Source organism: Equus quagga, chromosome 7, assembly GCF_021613505.1.
Source record: "Equus quagga isolate Etosha38 chromosome 7, UCLA_HA_Equagga_1.0, whole genome shotgun sequence".
In the NCBI taxonomy this organism is placed as follows: Eukaryota; Metazoa; Chordata; class Mammalia; order Perissodactyla; family Equidae; genus Equus; species Equus quagga.
Genome location: NC_060273.1, coordinates 109,296,872 through 109,302,871, shown reverse-complemented (window position 1 = coordinate 109,302,871; position 6,000 = coordinate 109,296,872).

Sequence of the window (6,000 nt, the reverse complement as noted above, 5' to 3'; positions counted from 1 at the left end):
TTAAGAATTCCAAGATGCTGTTTGAAGAAGTGAAGAATTCCAAGGTGGTCTATGTATTTCCTAAGAAAATGAGCTTGGCAAATAGGTCACTAAGTCAGGTTTTGCTCTATAAATTGATAGTAAAGTGATAGTTTCTGTCTATTTACTACCTAATTTTCTCTTTATTTCTCAATAAAATTAAAAAGTGGGCAGATTCACTCAGCAAAGCATTAAAACACATTCTCAAGTGAATCTACAGTTAAATTTAATTGAGAAGAAATACAAAATTAGCCTCTTTAACCCCTAATAGGCTAACTGTAATATTCAGCATATAATGGGACAGTCATAATTTCAAATGTTCGGTCCACTGATGCATCCCAGTTTTTGGTTCAAGATATGTGATTACTCCACCCATATGATTGTGTGGATTGAATTCGGCTGGCTTACTTTCAATTAGCACAGAAATATTCATATCCAGAGGTTAGCTGGAGAGTAATATATGCCAACTATATATGAGGCAATTCTGAGAAAATGTTGTAATCTTTGCATTATGGCCTTACTGTCCTCTTATATTGACAATTTCTGATTGCAGAGATTAATTGCAACATCTTTCGGGAGGTAATTCATCTTGACTCTGTATACTAAAACCCAGCAAGGTGGTGTGGTGCGAAGTACATGCCATCCTGTGATCAAAGGAGTTCAATTCAAAATGTTCAAATCAAATTTTTAATAGAGCAAACTAAATCACGTGATCAAATGTCACGTACTCTGACACCTTCTCTCTCCCCTGCCCTAAAATAATGGACTTCAAAGCCAGAGAGACACGGCTCCATCATTTGCTAGCATCGGGATATTTGTGAAACTTAGTTAACCTCCAGAACTTTGTTTCCTCAATGGAAAATGGGGTGAAGAGTTTACAGAATTGCCAGCAGCTTTAAATGACCTGAAGAAGTGTGAGGACACCTGACACATTGCCTGGCCTATTATAGATAGCCAATAAATGTTAGTTTTATTTTCCCATCTCCAAAATACTTTTGTAATAAGTCCCTTAATTGTCATTTGAACCTTGTATTTTACATAAAATCCCTAACTTTGAGATACTTTTACAATTTAGATACCAATCTTCTCAATAAAGTTGACTGCTAGCTCTTCTGTGTGATTTCAAAGCAACAGAAAGTCCCCTTGACTTCAAAAACACTTTTCTTGGCTATGCTCATGCCTGAAGCTTCTCTTACAGGTGACAAAGGCATTTATTTCAAAATTATAGGTAAATCCAAAAATATAAATCCCCTGGAGAGAGACAGCACCATGACTTAAATTCATACTGGTTTTACAGGACTGATAACAGACACTTTCCTTTGATGGATGAAGGAGAGTAGGAGTGACAGCACAAGGGAAATGCAGGAACCTGGGTTGGGAAGAGGGTCCCCAGAGGGAGGAAAATGGTTTTGAAATAAGAGACAAAGTCAAAGCCAAATTTCAGCGGCACTTTCCCTTCAGACCAGATCCTGGTGATAGGATTTACCTCACAATGACTTAAAAACACACACACACGAACTTTTGCCTGATGGTAGCAGAGAATCCGGTTTAAATTATAGACTTATTTTGATTGTGGTGATATTTTCTGTTGTTATTGATCAACCCAGGGCATTTAGATGATCAGAGATTATATAATTAGGAATATGTCAGTGTCCACGGTTGACAGATTTTGCCCAAAGGTGTTGCTGGTACATTGAGCTCATGTGTCTTTAACATTCATAGTTCAGTGTTGTGAATTGGTGTTTTCAGGCCTGTTTTCCCCATGGTTGGAGGAATGAGTAAATGAACTACTGAGAGGAACTAGCAGAGACACCTCAGAAAGTATTAAATATCAAGGTTTTCAAACCAATCTGCGTTTCCAACCCTGCCCTCTGGAATGGCTAAGGGCTGCACTGGATGCTCTGAAATTATTTTGGGCCCACCAGGCACTCGACCAAAGAAAGAACCAAAGGAAGGAACAGTTTTGGTTTTTTAAAAGCCCACCGTTAATGACTCTTTGTGGCTCGCTTCAGCCCAAGACACATAACCCACTGCTCTAGTTAGGAGCAGTGGCCTGGTGGAAAGATATCAGGTGATTTAAGCAAATTCTGAAAGCACCAAGCTGTCAGACTGGAGTATTTATGGTCTTCGATTGCAAGCATCCAAAGAACAAAGACCATGTCATGTGTATTCTGAACCAGCACTCTGTGGATACTCAGCGAGTATTAAACAATAACATTTTGTTGTAGAAGGCCTTTAAATGTCCTCTCTGACAGTCAGGCCAGGCTCCTTAAATGGCACTGCATATTTCGTATTTATTCTGAACCCAGGGCCTTCCTTGTGGTAAAAGAGTCTTCCTCTTACCCATCCCCCAAAGTTCATAAAAGCTTAGTCATCCTTCAGTAGGAGGCTAAACACAATTTCTTTCTAGAAGCTTTCTCTGGTTACTCCAGCCCACACCCAGCACTTCTTTTGTAATTAAAGACAGTAGGATGATTTTGTGCTTTGCACTCATTGTTTTTCCTTGTGTTAGTCTTGATTTTAGTCCATTTTTTCAGTTGTGCTATCAGTTCACTGGGGTGAGGATCATGCCTTATCATTCTAATACCAATCCTATTCCCATTTATTCTTAGCCCATGGTATGTGACTTTTTAAAAATAAATAATTCGATTAATTTAAAACCAGTTGGATTATTAAAATCTACATATAAACATTTTTTCTGTTTTTTTCCTCCCAAATTCATACATTGAAGTCCTAACCCCCCACGTGACTGCATTTGGCGACAGGGCCTCTGAGGAGGTGACAGAGGTTCAATGAGGTCATAGGGTAGAGTCCTAACTCGATAGGGCTGGTGCCCTTATTAGAAGAGGAAGAGACACCAGAGCTCGGTCTCTGCACCACGCAAGGATCAAGAAGGCTGCCATCTCAAGCCAGGAGAAGAGTCTGCACCAGAAACCAGCCCTGCCAGACTTTGATCTGGAACTTCCAGCCTCCAGAACTGTGAGAATAAATTTCTGTGTTCAAGCCGCCCAGTCCATGGTATTTTGTTATGGCAGCCCAGGCAGACTCATACTCCATTAAAACAAAAATAAATAAATAAATCTGTTTTGAGGAAGCGATATGCAAATCCAATATGTACGTTTTCAATTTAGAGAAAGAACTACATTCAAAGCCATAAGAAATCAATCTTTGGTTTAAGCGTACAAAGATAAAAAATCTTTGCACAATTCTGGTAGAAAACTTTGCCTTGTACTTCCAGTTGTGTAGTGCCAATGTTAGAAAAAGATCATGAAAAAAACTGAAGAAATTCCTTATAAATTCATGAAGGAAAACAAAGTCAAACTAAACATTTACAAAACAAAACCACTAATAATAAAGTAATAATCACTACATAATGTTTACATAACTTTTAAAAAAATTTTATTAAAAGCTTGCATAAGTAATACCTTTCAAATGTTGGCATCAATTTAAAAGATCTAAGATCAGAGGCCACCCTGTGGTCAAGTGGTTAGGTTCACGCGCTTCACTTCGGCAGCCCAGGGTTTCACAGGTTCGCTCCTTGGCACGGACATGGCACTGCTCATCAGGCCATGCTGAGGTGGTGTCCCACATGCCACAACCAGAAGGACCTACAGTTAGAATATACAACTATGTACTGGGGGGCTTTGGGTAGAAGAAGAAGAAAAGAAAAATAAGGGAGATTAGCAACAGATGTTTGCTCAGGTGCCAATCTTTAAAAAAAAAAATCTAAGATCATCTTGAAGACCTGAGCCCAACCGTCTTTGGTCACCAGTAGGGGGCAGCAAGGCACACCAGATGCCTCAGTGTCTGAAACTTGAGGCAGGCTTGCCAGGGTAGTTAGGAAGTGTCCAGGGGAGCAACGTGAGGCACGGCAGCATCAAATATGCAGAAAAAAAGAAACCTGTAAGCCGGGACCTGGCACCAAAAGGAGGAGATGGCGGGAACACACACATCAAAATTTCATGCTCACCAATGGAAAGCTCTGGGCTGGAGCTAAGAATGTTTATGCTTCTAGAAATCAGTATGTGTCAGCAATTCCTTAATTCTCCTACCAAATTCAGTACAGAATATTTGGGATTATCCTGCCCTGATTTCTCACAGTTAAATCTGAGTGCTTTTCCTTTCTCTTCTGCTAATCGCCTGTAAGCCTGCATGGAAAGAAGCTCCATAACAGTTTGAATCGTTCAGTGGTCTACAGTGAAGGGTAAGTTGACTGTTTTCACCACGGGAAAAGAGAAGAGGAACTTTCAGCAGCACACAACTGTAAACAAAGTAGTTTGTTCCAAAGGTAGACTAGCCCTTGCCTATCAGAATATGCCCAGAGAGTTAGGCCCTGAAAGAAACTAAGCTAGAGCTAAAAGATATCAGGCAATGAGAAAATTTAGAATTATTTAATTCCTCACTAGTTTCACTATAGCAATATGGCACCCCTTTGTAGCTACTATGCATTTCATAAATGTAGAGAAAGTCAATAAATACTTTGCTGGTTAGTCAAAAAAGTTTGTGAGATGATAGATCAATTTTCTCACTTAGCCACAAAGTAAGGGCTTACAGCTTTCCCAACTTATTGAACATACTTATAATGTTTCTGTGCAGAATGTTTCAATGCTGAAAAGATTATAGGGAGCCAGAAGGAAAAGCTCAGAGCTTATTTTCCGCAGGATGTATGTCCAACTCTGACTTCCTTGCTCTTTCTCCCCTGATCAAAGTCCATATGTCGATCAGGTTGGAAGGACCAACTTCCACCCAGGACCACGATACAAAAAAAGGAGGAGGAGGAGAAGGGGGAGAAAAAGCAAGCCAACAAACAAACAATATACCAATACATATCACCGCATCTGACAGCACCAAGATTGACGCTAAATTTTCAGAAATGAAAGCTGATACATATTCTGCCTTTGCTGCTCTGACCATCTTCATCTCAGAAACGTGAGCAGACTCCTCTGTTGGGATTAAGGGAAGAGATTTCCCTTCAAGACTTGATTTCAGCCTGCAGTGAATTTTTATGACCAAGTTATTAACCCCTGAAAAATGGGATTTATAATGGAAATACTGATAGATTCTTAATGGTCACCATGCTGGCAGGCACCTATATATTAGCCTTAATAGTGTCAAATTGTGAAACTAAAGTGATTGAAAACCTACTAATTTACACTTAAGGAATCCCTGCTTCAGTAGTTTTTGCTATCTCCCTCATTTGAATGATTTTTCAGGCTGTACTAAAGCTGAGTGTCCTATATTTGTGAGAACGAGAGCTACAATACTATAGGGTTTTGTAAACATCATAAACTTAGAACAGCATATTTATTTCTGAATGGCTCAAGACTCTGTGGTCCTTTTCTATTTAGGAAATTTACCTGCATAAAAATCTTGAGTTCTCCAGCCATAAATTCTACAGCCTGAGGCCTTTCTCCTTTTCCTCCCATTTTTATACATTTTATTCTTCTTACTAGTGGCTCATTGAACAGCTGAAGGGGATAACAATGTAATTTCACGAACAGTGACCAAAAAGAAAAAAAATATCCTTGACTTGGGTGGATAAGCAGACTCTCCACGCTGTTAGTAGAATTACAGCTGGATGCCAGACTTTCATTGGCTTGATCTCATTACATAACCTATTCCCTGCAACTGTCTTCTGTTATGGTCTGTTTTATGCGACCTGACAGTGCGTATACAGATATAGCAGTAAATACATGCCGCCAATGCTTAAACAAAAATTTTCCCTATCATCATGTTTATCAGGATGAATGTGTTTCCAGAGAGATTCTTCTCCCTGAGTTGATATTAGCAGAGCAAGGCAAATGTCATCCCTCCTTCCTCAAGGGGCTCTTCGGAAGCTCATTTGGCATTTAAAAACATTGAACATGGTTGAATGGATCCAGATGCATTCTCTAACAGAAGTTATAGAAACATGGAGAACAGCTTCATCCTATCAAGTATTATACTATTTCAGGGCGATTCTGACACAGAGCAGGAAATGTA